Here is a 15,584-nt window from a genome sequence, read left to right as displayed (position 1 = left end):
GAAACAGAAAAGAACAGACAGCTTCTTTGGTCTTTAAGTAAAACGATATAATCAAATTGCGAAATGTGCTTTGAGCAAATGCACAGTTTCCGGACAGATTTAGAAGATGCAAGGCTTCATTTTTTGCAAGTGCAGCACATTTTGTCAAACAAAGAAGTGCTTTTGTGTGTGTAAGGGCGTTCAGTGCCACAGCAGCAAGCCCTGCAAAAACAAATACAAATACAGTGATCTGTATGTTTCTATATCTATCTATCTATCTATCTATCTATCTATCTATCTATCTATCAATCTATTTTTTTAATGAGTGTAGCACGGGTGTTTTTTGTTTATGCACTTTTACTGATTTCATTATTTATTTTATTTTGTATTCACTTGTCTGTTCGATTTGAGATTTATTTCACTATTTGATTTTGAGTTTTATTTTAATTATTTGTATAAATATTTGTAGCACATTATTTTGAGCACTTTCTTTTCATTTGTTTACATTTTTTTGCACATTTTAAATAGGGATATGGCAAGTGCGACTATTAGGCAATTTGCAACAACTCCACATGGGGATTAAAAGGGGAGTCTGTGATTGTTAAAAGGGGAAACAGCTCCCAAATCAAATCATACTTGTTAAATAGTTCTTGCGTGCCTCTTTCGGAGAACCACATACTCTGACGCGGATGCACTGTTTGTCTGTCTGCTCTTAAGGTGGGTGAATTTAAAATGGACTTTGCTGCAGGAACTTTCTCTTTTTTAAAGCTGATTCATGTGTACTGTTGTAGGAACTGCACCATCTGACACTGATGCATTGTTTGTATGTCTACTCTTAAGGTTGCTTGCCCCCGGTGAAGTGAATGTTGCTGTGCTGTCTCTGTAAGAAGAGGTTGCAGAGTAGTTCTTACTTTGTGTAAGGTCTCGCACACTGCTTGAATCCTTGAAGGACTTTTAAACTGAGCTGCCAGACAAAGACTTGATTAGCGATACAGCGAAGAGAATGTGTTTGATTTTAATGGGGGTTTATAGTGAAGGCACCTAGTAGTTTATTTGAAGAAAACTGATTATCTGCTTTTTATCTGTTTAAACTGTCTATTGTGTAGCTTTTTATTTTCTTTTAAACTGTGCATTGTACAGCTGTCTGTCCTTTTGAACTCATTTGTTAAATACATTTCTTTTAATTTCTATTGTATAGAACAGCTGCTACCGTGGATGATTTGTGTTTAGATTGCAATGGGATTCATCTTTTGAACCTTTCCAGACATTGTTAGGTGTGTTCCAGAGCCCGCCCCTGTAGAGGGGAAGATATCTTGCCTTCTGTAAACAGGTAGCACAACCCCACTTTGGCAGAAATATCTATAGGGTAAAAGCATAGTTGAGCAGGTGCCTGTCTGTTTTAGCTAGGGGAGACAGGTGGTGCTCACCTAGGCAACTAGTGCTGTACTGAGCCAGCGAGCTCTGCGGACCTCTTCTGATGCCTGAAATCAAATATTGTTGACGAGTTTAAAGAGTATTGTAAATTGGTTGTTCCCTTGTTTAAAAATAAATATTCGTATTGCTTATAAATTGTTACCCTGTCTATTATTGATGTTTTGCACTGCTCTTGGTTCTAGTGTACAAAATAAAAGAATCTGCGTTGCTGAGCTTTAGATACAAATTGAACACTTTAAATTGTAGTGCTCTTCACTGAGCTGGTGTAGTCAGGCTACCAAATCTAACACCACTCTTGTTACAGCTTGGTGATTGTCAGCAGGATTTTGTTTAAAGTGATGGAACCTGAGTTTTGCAACACATTGATGACAGAGAATGGCCAGGGAGCAGTTCTGCCACCAGTAGTGATACAGTTTTTTATAGGCAACCCCTGGGTCCCTAAATTTAGAGGGAAAGGTTCAGATACTCAGCTAGGAGAAAGGAAGGCAAATCTAAAGACGATGTTCAGATTACAAAATATATCTGCAGGTCTTCGGGTAGATTATATTTTGCGTTGTTTAGAAGGTGATGCAAAGAGAGAAATCCTTATTTTACCAGAGCGTGAGAGAAGATCAGCAGATCAGGTTTTTGAAGCCTCAGATTAACTCTATGGCGATCGGGTGCCTGCTTCGGTCCTTCGTTCTCTGTTTTTCAGCTGCAAACAAGAAGCCCAGGACGGTGTACAAGGGTTTGCCTTGCGGCTACAAGAATTGTTAAACAGACTGAAGAAAAGGGATCCAGGAGGGATTGGAGATGAAGATGTACACCTGAGCGATCATGACATTGCAGGGTGAGTTCTGAAGAAAAATATGCCTCGATTATGCTTTGACTTTCTGTGGTATAAAAAGAGACTTTCTGTTGCAGGCAGTGATGTATGGGGATCGGCCAGGAGGTATTTCTTGTTCTCTTGCAGGTGAAAATGGACTTGCAAGAGGGGGTTTGAGAAAATAATTGCAAAAAAGATTTGCAAGCAGAAATGGTCGTAGACGTGACAGATTGTTTTTCTGAGCTTTCTCAGAGCCTATTAGGGGAGCTTCACACTGAATTACACCATGGGGTGTCAGGAGTGGAATCCACAAGACAAGTAGCCGATCTAAGCCCCCGGAATGCACCTGGGCGATCACAGCAGGTACGGAATACAAGGTGAACAAGGTAGACCAATATGCAGGTGTTGCCAGTGTGGGACATATTGCGCATTTTGTAGGGAGATGTTTGAAGTAGAATGTGGGAGTTTTTGTGGGAGTGCTTGAAAGTAGAATGCCCCCCTGTCATGGGCCAGACACTGGGGAATGCAAATACTGGCCTATTGGCTGATGGCGCATCCAGATTAGTTGGGAAGGTTCCTATTGTGAATATAATAATGGAAGGTGTAACTGTATCCTGTCTCTTAGACACTGGCTCACAAGTAACAATGTTGAGGGAGTGCTTTTTTAATGCAGTCTTTGGGGAAACAAGGAGCTTATCTTAAGGATTCTAATTGGATATACAAGTCAGAGAGGTGAAACCTCATGACCAATGCACCAGGATTGTTAAGAACTAACATCACCCGAGACTGCTGGGAGGTTTTGTTTAAAGCAAATAACATCTGTTCTAGTGTTTCTGTTACCTCTCCAGGTTGACGAGGATGGCACCAGGACTTGAGGATTTGTGTCAAAGAAGCCAAGTGCAGGAGAGTAGCAGCCCTTGAGCAGCGCAATTGTATCGGTTTGAAAAAAAGATGGGACTTAAGATTCTGTGTCGATTAAACCGTAGAAAATTGAATGCAGTAACTCATGAAGATGCTTATCCACTCCCCTGTATTGAAGAATCCTTAACCAGTTTGAAGCAGGCTTGTTGGTTCACCACCCTGGATATAGCTAGTGGCTATTGGCAGGTAGGGATGGCCCCAGAGGATTGTGAAAAATGTTTTTACAACCCCTATGGGATTGTATGAGTTTGACCGCATGCCATTTGGTCTCTGTAATGCCACTGCAACCTTTCAGAGGTTGATGCAGACCTGTCTGAGGGATCAAAATCTGGAGTCAATATTGATTTATCTAGATGATTTATTCAGCTGATTTTGTGACCCACTTAAAACAGTTTTACTTTGTTTTCAGCAAACTGCTACAGCATGGGTTGAAGTTTAAGCTTGAGAAATGCCACTTACTTTGAAAAGAAGTCCAGTATTTGGGACATTGAGTGTCCGAAGCAGGAGTCTCGCCAGACCTGGATATAGTAAAAATTATTCAGGAGTGGCCACCCTCCACAACAGTGAAGCAGTTGCGGCTCTTTTTGTTCTAAGTTGGCTATTATTGCCGCTTTGTCAAAAACCTTGCCAAGATAGAGAACCCTCTTCACCGATTAACTGGGATTTCATCAGCCGACCGTACTCTCCCTGCCCTAAAGCTGAGAGTGGGATGAGGAATGTGTCTCGGCATTTAGTAAGATGAAAGAGATTTTGACAGGCACTCCCATATTGGCATACGCTGAGTTTATCTTGCCCTTTGTTTTGCACACAGATGCAAGCAACCAGGGTATGGGAGCAGTCTTGGCGCAGGTGCAAGACTCACAGGAACGTGTCCTTGATTATGCGAGCCATGGCCGCCATCCTTCCGAGAGGAATGACAGCAACTACAGTTCCCTTAAATTAGAACGTCTTGTTCTTAAATGGGCGATTACAGAACAAAAACATGAATATCTGACTGGATCACTTTTTACTGTACACACTTACAATAACCCCCATGTTCATTTGCAGACTGCAAACCTGGGCAGCCTAGAGCAGAGGTGGGCCGCCCAATTGGCTAATTACAATTTTGAAATAAAATATTTCGTATTAATCAAAGTGCTGATGCAGTGTCTCGTCTCCGCTTGGATCCAGTAGAGGACCCAGTTGAAGACTGGGACCGGATAGAAGAGTCTGCTTTTCAAAGGATCCATCAGAAAATAGTTGAAGCTATGTGTATAGGGATGGGCAGATAAAACCATGTGGGCTGCCTTGGGAGAACTAAGCCTGAATGGAAATGTTTACAAGAGCAGGATCCTACTCTAAATAAAGCTTTGTACTTTTTACAGAATACTACTTCCCCTAACAATAAAAAATGAGCAGAGTTACCCAAAGAAGTCATGGACGTCCTGCGACAGAAAGAACAGCTTGTTTTCAAGGAAGAGTGCTGCTAAGGACTAACCAAGAACTTAAAGAACAGAGGTTAATGCACCAATTGATCGTTCCCGCAAGGGAACTTTGCTTTATTTGGGAGTTGTATCATACACAAGCCGGACATGGGGGCGTCAATAAGACTCTTTCGTTGCTGCGAACCAGATTCTATTGGCCTGGCATGACAAGTCAAACATCTGCTTGGTGTGCTGAATGCCCAATTTGTGCATTAAGGAAACCTCCACCTAACTAGGGGTGTGCTGCTCCATTGGTGCCAGTTCAGACTTCAGCACCGTTAGAACTGGTTGCTATGGACTTTTTGCAGCGGGCCTGCCAGAAGATTCTTACCCCAATGTATTGGTTATCTCATGACCAAACAGCAACTACTACTGCACTGGTACTATGACAACAGGTAATTCAACCCGTTGGTTGCCCTCGTTGCTTCCACTTCCACTTCACTTGTTTGTTCGATTTGAGATTTATTTCACTATTTGATTTTGAGTTTTATTTTAATTATTTGTATAAATATTTGTAGCACATTATTTTGAGCACTTTCTTTTCATTTGTTTACATTTCTTTGCACATTTTAAATAGGGATATGGCAAATGCGACTATTAGGCAATTTGCAACAACTCCACATGGGGATTAAAAGGGGAGTCTGTGATTGTTAAAAGGGGAAACAACTCTCGCTCCCCAAATCAAATCATACTTGTTAAATAGTTCTTGCGTGCCTCTTTCGGAGAACCACATACTCTGACGCGGATGCATTGTTTGTCTGTCTGCTCTTAAGGTGGGTGAATTTAAAATGGGCTTTGCTGCAGGAACTTTCTCTTTTTTAAAGCTGATTCATGTGTACAGTTGTAGGAACTGCATCATCTGACACCGATGCATTGTTTGTATGTCTACTCTTAAGGTTGCTTGCCCCCGGTGAAGTGAATGTTGCTGTGCTGTCACTGTAAGAAAAGGTTGCAGAGTAGTTCTCACTTTGTGTAAGGTCTTGCACACCGCTTGAATCCTTGAAGGTCTTTTAAACTGAGCTGCCAGACAAAGACTTGATTAGCGATACAGCGAAGAGAATGGGTTTGATTTTAATGGGGGGGGGGGGTTTATAAGAACATAAGAACGTTTACAAACGAGAGGAGACCATTCGGCCAATCTTGCTCGTTTGGTTGTTAGTAGCTTATTGATCCCAGAATCTCATCAAGCAGCTTCTTGAAGGATCCCAGGGTGTCGGCTCCAACAACATTACTGGGGAGTTGGTTCCAGACCCTCACAATTCTCTGTGTAAAAAAGTGCCTCCTATTTTCTTTTCTGAATGCCCCTTTATCTAATCTCCATTTGTGACCCCTGGTCCTTGTTTCTTTTTTCAGGTCAAAAAAGTCCCCTGGGTCAACATTGTCTATACCTTTTAGGATTTTGAATGCTTGAATCAGATCACCGTGTAGTCTTCTTTGTTCAAGACTGAATAGATTCAATTCTTTTAGACTGCAAACGACATGCCTTTTAAACCCGGGATAATTCTGGTTGCTCTTCTTTGCACTCTTTCTAGAGCAGCAATATCCTTTTTGTAACAGGGTGATCAGAACTGAGCACAATATTCTAGGTGAGGTCTTACTAATGCATTGTAAAGTTTTAATATTACTTCCCTTGATTTTAAATTCAACACTTCTCACAATATATCCGAGCATACATCTTGTTGGCCTATTTTATAGCTTCCCTACATTGTCTAGATGAAGACATTACTCAGTCAACATAAACTCCTAGGTCTTTTTCATAGATTCCTTTTTCAATTTCAGCATCTCCCATATGAATTATAATGCACATTTTTATTACCTTACACTTTTCTGTATTAAATGTCATTTGCCATGTGTCTGCCCAGTTCTGAATGCTGTCTAGATCATTTTGAATGACCTTTGTTGCTGCAACAGTGTTTGCCACTCCTATTTTTGTGTCATCTGCAAATTTAACAAGTTTGCTTACTATACCAGAATCTAAATCATTAATGTAGATTAGGAATAGCAGAGGACCTAATACTGATTCCTGTGGTACTCCACTGGTTACCTGGATCCATTTTGAGGTTTCTCCTCTAATCAGTACTTTTCTGTTTTCTGCATGTTAACACTCCCTAATCCATGTGCATGCATTTCCTTGAATCCCTACTGCGTTCAGTTTGAGAATTAATCTTTTATGCAGGACTTTGTCAAAAGCTTTCTGGAAATCTAAATAAACCATGTCGTATGCTTTGCAATTATCCATTGTCGATGTTGCATCCTCAAAAAAATCAAGCAGGTTAGTTAGACACGATCTCCCTTTCCTAAAACCATGCTGACTGTCTCCCAGGATACTGTTACCATATAGGTAATCCATTTTGTATCTTATTATAGTTTACATATAATAGAAGTCAGGCTTATTGGTCTGTAGTTACCTGGTTCGGTATTACGTTTGCAATTTTCCAGTCTGTCGGTACAACCCCTGTGTCAAGAGACTGTTTCATGATCTTGGTTAGCAGTTTGTAAATAACTTCTTTCATTTCTTTGAGTACTATTGGGACGATCTCATCCGGCCCCAGGGATTTGTTTATTTTAAGAGCTCCTAGCCCCTTTAACACTTCTGCCTCTGTTATGCTAAAGTTATTTAAAACTGGATAGGAACAGGAAAACATGTGGGGCATGTTGTCCGTATCCTCCTCGTAAACTGCTAGGTGCCTTATAGTAAAGGCACCTAGCAGTTTATTTTGAAGAAAATCTGCTTTTTATTTATTTAAACTGTCTATTGTGCAGTTTTATTTGCTTAAACTGCGTATTGTTCAGCTTTTTATTTTCTTTAAAACTGTGCATTGTACAGCTGTCTATCCTTTGAACTCATTTGTTAAATACATTTCTTTTCATTTCTGTTGTATAGAACAGCTGTTAAAGGGGACAATTTTTGTTTAGATTGCAATGGGATTTATCTTTTGAACCTTTTCAGACATTGTAAGGTGTGTTCCAGAGCAGCCTGTAGAATGGGGAGATATATTGCCTCCTATAAACAGGTAAAGCAACCCCACTTTGGCAGAAATATCTTACCCTGATTTTTAAGGTCAAAACAAATGGGTTCTATTCTCTTTTTTATTGATTTTTCTCTACTTCTGTCCTATACAGCACACTTTAATATATTCTCTCAATATTTGGTACACGGCTGTCTTGAATGATTCTGTCATAAAATTGTTTACAGCCACAGACCACACACTTTACTGCTTTGTACCAAATGTGAGAACGCTATCTTATTCTAAGTTTGTCTGCCAGATGATTTATTATTGCTGTTTATGTTCTGTAGAACTTTAAGAAATTGGAATAGTTATCCAAGGGTTTGTCCTTGGGCACAAACATTTTCTTGCTGCTTGGAGTAATAATATAATAATATTTTTACATAGCATCTTTCATAGTGGACCACCATCACAAAGCGCTTTACAGAGGTAGGCTGTGAACTCTACATTATATACAGAGTCACTTACAATAGGCCATTGATTTAACATCTCATCCGCAGGATGGAGCACAAGGAGGTTAAGTAAGGGTCACACAGTGAGTCGGTCAGTGGCAGAGGTGGGATTTGAACCAGTGACCTTCTAGTTACAAGCCCCGGACTTTAATTACTGGACCACACTGCCTCCTAAATGCATTTGCATGTATCACAGCATGATTTGCTTGGTTTTGCTGCTCAAAGTAATGGTTGCAAGGATTTTCCTATCACATATTTAGAGCTTCTTTTTTTAAACTTTGATTGGCACTTCATTATTTCTCTAAGGACTGTAGATTTTTAGAAATTAATTCAAAAACAAAAATACCCACAATTACCACCACTATGTAAAATAAGAACAAACATGTACAATCCATTAGCAGCTTACCCTAAAGCACTATACTACTAAAGATACTATTGTATTAAGATTGCTATCTAAGAGTTGCGGTATACAGAATTCTGTCAAGTCAGTTTTATTTTGTCACTGTTCTTACCCATGGTTATTTTTTAAGCCACCTTGACAAACATGGCATCTGTAAAATATATTATTGAGTTGAGCCCATGTAGTAGCTACTCATCTCTCCACTGAAAAGTATGTGGGGGAAAAACTCTCAAGGCCCTGCTAAGTCCAAAGTGATTTATTTTGTAGAGCCAGGGCAGACACAGTTCACTCTTCTAATCCCTTCAAGTGCTCTGACTGGGCACAACAGCACCTGTGTCTTGTGAAAAAGCCTTGAAAAGGGGACTCTGTGTACTACAAGAGGGCAAACAGCTTAGAGAAGTTTGAAATAGAAAATGCAGCCAAATACTAACAGACAGAAAATCTTGTGCGACAGATGCCGGATCTGGCATGCAGCATTCCAACAGTGCCAGAAAACACATCTAAATCCCCCAAGAAGGAAAAATATTAGTGTGGGTTATTTGTGCTTGTGAAAAGGGTAAAAATAATATTTTCTGAAAATGACACTGCATTACTGTGTTGCCGGGATAATGTTGTGTTTTTTTTTTATGCAGTCAAACCTGCTTTAAATCCAGGGCCTACTGCAAAAAATAAAATAAAATGGTGGCCTCCTTAATACATAGATTATTGCCAGAAATAAAGCGGTTTGTCTCCAGATATGGGGGGCCTCTAACCATGGTTTAAATTCTGTATTTCCCCCCCAGTATGACGATACCCCTCTTTTAACTAGCTCCTAGAACTCCAGCTGCAGTTGTTCGCATGACTATCGCATGTTGATATCTTTGCTCATGTCAGAAATAGAATCAGTTTAAATGTCGCAGTGGTGCCAGCAATAGGATGCTCTCACTGGGCCGACTGACACCTGCTGCACAGCCGCTTTGGAAACTAAACCCCTTCCTGCTCTGTGATTTCATCCAAGGAAATTCATTTCTGAATCGTTTCCATGTTTAACTTTAGTTTGACAGACTTCCAAATGAATATTCAAAGAGCTGCAGCAAGAAAAATTGAAGTTAACTTTCCTGTAAGCATTTACTTTCACTGTACACCTTGGTATTATCTTCAATTTCAGCTTTTTTGGTGTGTAGGAGCCTTAAGTCAAATGCCATCAGGGAGTCATTTCTGGCATTTTCAATATTTGTGCAAAAACAGAAATACAAATGCAAGGGACATAACTGTAGTACTCAAAGAAAAAATATAACTAAATATCTTTTGTTACTTGAAACATGCATCAGTGAATAGAAACAAGAAATGAATACCTGTAACCGCTATTAAATCTGATATACAATAAAACCTTGTTATTAAGGCCAGTGAAGGGACCAACAAAACGTGGCCTTACTACAGAAAGTCCATAGGCAAAACATTCAAAGATTGATTTCTGATTTGACTAAATAAGATCCTGTTGCATTCTTGTTTTCAAAGGGTTCAGTAGTGTTCTTCTGAAAGTGGCTTTAATACTGAGTACAGGGGTGGCCTTAAAATTGAAGATGGTTTTATATTGTCAATAGGAAATCAGGATTTTACTTATGAGGTGACCTTTTCACTGCAGTCTAAAAGCTTTTTTGTTTCTTTTTTTTTTATTGTGTGCCCAATTATTACACCTCTGATTTTTCTCCTCAATTTAGAATTTTCAATTACTATCCCTCCCCAACAGCTTAGGAGAGCCGAAGTGGGCATCCTCCGATCCCAGGACTGAGCCCATTCTCCCATTCATCCAGGAGCTCGAGAGGTGGTTCCGGCCCCTGGTGGACAACGGCCAGCCTTACATGTGTCCTCTTGAGCATTCGGGTCACCTGTCAAGTAGGGATTGCAGCAGGATGGTAAAGTATTATTAAATTAATTGTGAGTAACAATAGTCACACCAGCCCAGCTAGAATAAAGGATGGAGGACGAGTACTGTGATTACCTATACAGGACCAAATTGTTACGGGAAATCTATGGTTTTGCCACAGCTATCCCAGATGGTTCATTTTCTTTTTTTCCTAGACAGCTCTACTAACATCACATACAAAATAATATTGTAATATCTGTGGATATAAAAGTGGGGAAGTTAAACAAGTAAGGCAAACAGTCTTCTGGTTTTATTCATGTTGCTGCTAGTTCCTAGTGCACATATATGGGTGTGGGGGGCAGGATTGCTCCAATTGTTTCTTATTTAACTCAGCCACTTTTACATTATTCCATCTTTTACAGTTTTGACCCTTTTTGTGTATATAACCCAGGCCCCATTGTGGGAACGTGGCTGTTTTTGTACACGTAAAAAGGTTTTGGACAGACAATCTTTACTCGGAACAAATGCTTTCAAGAGAAGGATGTCACAAATGAATCTAAAACATGTCTTCCCTTTTTTGAGTGAAAGGTGTATGCAGCAGAGATAGATGTCTCTTTGATAGAAACAGTTTAATTTATTTGAAGTCTTCCCACTGATGATGGGGAATGAGAAAAAAGAGATGGAAGCTCTGCTAACAAGATTTAACTTTTTTGCAGGTATCAGGCTTTTAAAGACACACCTGTGGTGGCTTTGACAGACTCACTGAGAGCAGAAACTGATCCAAGACTGTGACAGCTACTGGAAGCAGGCTGATCTTTGGGATGCAAATTGAACATCTGTGAAACTGCATGTGTGTTAAAATGTTGTAATAACTGTACTGTGTGTTTTAAAGAATATAAAGCCAGCAGAAATACTAAACAAATTGTTAAAACACACTGTTCATACAAAAAGTTATAATATGCTCTGTACTAACATATAGTTATGCTACAGCATTCTATATTCCTGTTTATTCTGTTATAACAGTAAAAATTATTATTGTATCTTTGTAAGTCTGAGTAAAAAGAGAGCTAGGTTGGGGTCACGCTGACCAAAAAACACCTGTGAAATGAGCTAGGCTTGTCTTTGTCTGAGCTACTGGTGCCAAGGCTTATAACCTTGAGGAGGAAAGCAGAAATGAGAATCTCATTTAACTTAAAGTAAAAACTTCAGTCAAAGCATAATGGTACCAGTTTGTGTCAGGCATATAGTAGGATCTGCCAAAGAGAATGTAATTCATTTGTTAACCTTGTCTTTGCTTGAAACAAAAAGGTACCTGACGCGAGGGTAATCGAAGGAAATAAATGTTCAATGTTTGGAAATAAGTTTCAATGTTCGGGGGGTTTGAAATCCAAGGTTTCTATAATGAGTGATCTTTTACATATAAGAAATACCTCCTGGTACAGGAAAGGGGTGTCAGTGGTGAACTATATATGGCTTCATTAAATCATAGAAATTAATGAAGACCTGGTAAAAACAAGTGAGGGGAAGCCATAGCATAGGACCATGTTATGCCATACGTCTGAGAAAATGCTTACAGAAGACTCTTCTACTAATGCTGGCTAATTAATTTTATGGAGGGAGTTACCGGATGTTTTGAAAATATTAATTTGAAGGACATGAGCTGTTAAGGCTGATTAATGTTTAAGATTTAATTATGACTTCTGACGTAAAAAGCGAAGCAAAAACTCTGTAAAAACCGAGGTAAAATCTTACTCAAGTGTCACTCAACTTGCTAACTACAAGCTGATGTGTCCATGCTCTGAAGATCTCTGATCGAGCTAATTGCTGTTTGGGTCATATTCAGAAGTCTTTGCCTTTTGAATACAGTTCCTGTCCTTATATTATATTCTACACTTCCATATATATTTTGGAAGGTAAGAACTATTTTGAATCTATATCTCGTTTATATTGATGCATTGCTATAAGGTATATGACTTTTAGTCTAAGAGTGATATATTGGATGTTCTAGGATTTAGCGGTGGGCGTTTTTAGCTCCATGCATAGCCTTAGGGCAAAACATGTTGTAACCATAAATGTATTGGAGTATTAATGCTATTATACCTGTTAAGGCACTGGACCGCCCAGATTGCCTGTCAGCTGGGATTCTATGTAGTCTGTAATTACTCAATCCATTTAAGCCTTTAATAAACCGAAGGGTTACTAATACTACTCTGATTTGTTAAAACTTCAAATCGAATGAGTCTGTGTGGGTTTCTTGAATATTAAGTCATCTGGATACGTTGCAAAGCCAGTGCACGAACGATCCACTTACAGGAGTCCGAAACATCTTTATGTCCTCCTGAACGTCTCCCCTGAGTTTAAGAGTGTGCTTAGGTAAATAAAAAGAGTATGTGCGAATCTGACATTGAGCTGCGGTGCATTTAATGGAGGAGCCAGAAGAGGGCATCAGCAACCTTTTTTCATAATGTTGTAGGAAAACAGGCAGCAGCATGCTTTTACTACACTTTGAAATGCTTACATGATTTTATAAAAAAAAAAAACTCTTGCAAAGGTTTATAATGTAATGCAGTGCAGACAGAAATCACACCTCTCTCCTCCATGCTGGTCTGTACATATTAGTCAGCCCGAGCTCTCTGTGCTATATGGAGTGACCCACTGGGGAAAACATTGAACTCTGTGTCACCTGCCCTTAGTAGAGACTTTCTACAGTACTGACACAAATCATGGAAACCACAAATGACTTACAGCAAGACTAGGGCTGGGGATTGTATTGCCCAAATACCTTGGTATCTGAATAGATAATCATCTCCTCTTTAAAAATATGAATTTTCATGAGAAATTCATTCATCGCACAAGTATAATAGTGACCCAAAATGTTCTCCTTATTTTTGACAAGCAGTAAAATGGGATGGGGAGTTTGTTGCCATATAATATCGTGGAATCCCTGAAAATCGTCTCCTCTTTAAAAATATGCAAAAGATTTTAATGAGCAGTGCTGTGGTAACCCACATGTGATCCACTTACTACTAATGTGGAATGACTAGGTGTGGCATTTTATTTTTATTTTACCCTCAAATAGGTTTTCTGGCTAAGGAATGGCAAGAACAACACTGCATTGAATATTGTACCAGTCTTGACAGTCACCACTCAGAATTTATTTATTTATTTTGATAAAATAGAAGAAATGCTGCACCTAGCTATTCCGCATTGTGCGTAAATTAATCATATTTAGGGTACCACTGAAATTGGGAGACGGATTGCTCATTAAAAGCAAATTTTTAAAGAGGAGGCAATTATCTTTTCATGGATACCAAGATATTTAGTGAGCAAGTAGTCTGAGTGAAGTTACCCGGCAACAAACTCCCCATCCCCACTTGTAGGAGGACATTTTGGGGTACCATTCTACCTGTGAGATGACTTGTTCATTAAAATAGGGTTCATCTTTTTATAGAGGAGACGATTACTTATTCAGGCATACCGAGATATTTAGTAAGTATAGGGTCTGAGTGAGGAAAAATTGACAATGAAATCCCCCCCCCCCCCCGTCGTTCTGTAAATCATTTGTTGTTTTCATAATAGGTGTCAATACAGTATGTCTAGCCAAGAAAGCAGGTGCGAACCAACATGGAACTTCTCATTTTGTTAAAATATGTTATTGGCTCAGGTACTTGTCTTTCACACTGATGAACAGTGAAGGTAAACAATGACACTCCACCACAGTAATTCATTTTTCTTACAGCACATTTAAACAAAATCTTTGCCAACTCTGATAAAACCTCAATGGGAGTAATGTATAAAACTTAGTAGATTTCTGGGTGGCTCAATACTGAAGCCGTGACTTTTTGGACACTGCAAAGCTGGATTGAAGCCCACAAACCCAGCATGAAATAACTGGCCTGGACTGTGTGCTTTGATGTCATTTTAGGCAATTAGTCATCTGAAATGACTTCAGGAATGCTGTGCTTCAGAAGGCTTAGAAGTTAAAAGAAGTTGAGACAGCACTGTAACAATGTTTAAGCCTGCTGTAAATTGATTTTTAAGTAAGGGACACAAGCTGCAATCAAACTATGAAAAACTGATCTGCCACATGGTCCCTGTCAGTCAAAATGCAATTGAAAATGTTTAAAGTCAAAGCCTTGTCCCTTATATACAAGTTCACTTCGGTGTGTCCACGGTAAAAGCATAGAATAGTGTCCAATTCAGCTGTACCCTAAACATTTATTCAATGGGTTACTTATCTTTACCATGCTTTCACTATGCTTTTATATGGAAAGCTCTCGACACTTTATAAATATAAATATGTAAATATCTATGGGAGCATAAGAAACCATGAATAATATATAGTCTAACCATGGCAAAAGAATGGAAACTGCAAAATAACTATGCGCATTTACTTGATAAACTTTCACTTGGGGCGTTATTATTGTAAAACCACTACTCCGCCACTTGAATACACTTTGTATCAAAGATCCAACAATGCATGTTCTTCAAGCATGACTGAAAGTGGGTCATTGTTTTTTTTGTTGTTGTTGTTTTTGTTTTGTTTTTTACAGCTTTTAAAACACAAATCTGCTTTTCAGGTGATGACAATTACATTTTAAAACAAAACAGAATGTTGTAGGAATTTTCACACAGGGATGCTGCATTTCTAAGAAACACATGCAAATGCCTTCAAGTCCGAGTCCTATATAGCAGTGCATAGAATGAATATCATGCCCCATTTTAAGCACAGTAAGAAAACCTGGTAGGCCTGGCTGTTAAAGAGCTGAAACTGCAAAGAGGGCTTTGGAACCTGCAATGTAAAGTGCCTTCCAGGCAGTGCTGCCTCTGAAGCACAGAGCATTACAAGAAAATCTGGGTTACTTATTTCTGTCGATCTTTCAACAAAACGAATCAAATGTCCCATCAGTCCCATCAGAATGTGACTGAGGTCGTGCGATAGCATCTGCCTGGGAGGTTTCTTCCAGAGTGCATGCTTTCATTTCAGATGTTTGTAGCTTTTAGATAGTTATAAATTTATTGGTAATTTACAATAGTCAATTTGCATGGTAATTTGGTAGTTTTCCCGTGCTTCCCCCACTGCTACCTGTATACTGTGCGTTTGCTACAGTTTACAGTATTTTTTTTTTAATATGATTTACCATACCTCTCTGGGCTTTACCATGCTTTCACTGTGCTTTATTAAGCTTTTTAATGCTTTTATAGGGAACTTTTATAAGGGTTAGTAAAGTGTTGATATTGGCTGAATATGGTTAGTTCACTGCATGTTAACCCTC

At 39.1% G+C, this 15,584-nt stretch overlaps 1 long non-coding RNA gene across 1 annotated transcript; it reads left to right on the top strand.

Moving 5' to 3' along the window:
* The first annotated feature begins 396 nt into the window (after window positions 1-396).
* On the top strand, window positions 397-12,494 carry LOC117415398 (uncharacterized). Its single transcript, XR_004546402.3, has 5 exons — window positions 397-2,581; window positions 3,067-3,325; window positions 3,549-4,997; window positions 10,192-10,357; window positions 11,025-12,494. It is a non-coding gene; the product is annotated as an uncharacterized LOC117415398 (long non-coding RNA).
* The last annotated feature ends 3,090 nt before the right edge of the window (window positions 12,495-15,584 follow it).

This window comes from Acipenser ruthenus, chromosome 7 (genome assembly GCF_902713425.1).
Source record: "Acipenser ruthenus chromosome 7, fAciRut3.2 maternal haplotype, whole genome shotgun sequence".
In the NCBI taxonomy this organism is placed as follows: Eukaryota; Metazoa; Chordata; class Actinopteri; order Acipenseriformes; family Acipenseridae; genus Acipenser; species Acipenser ruthenus.
The sequence above is the reverse complement of the archived record's forward strand: the minus strand, read 5'-3'. Positions and strand labels throughout refer to the sequence as shown.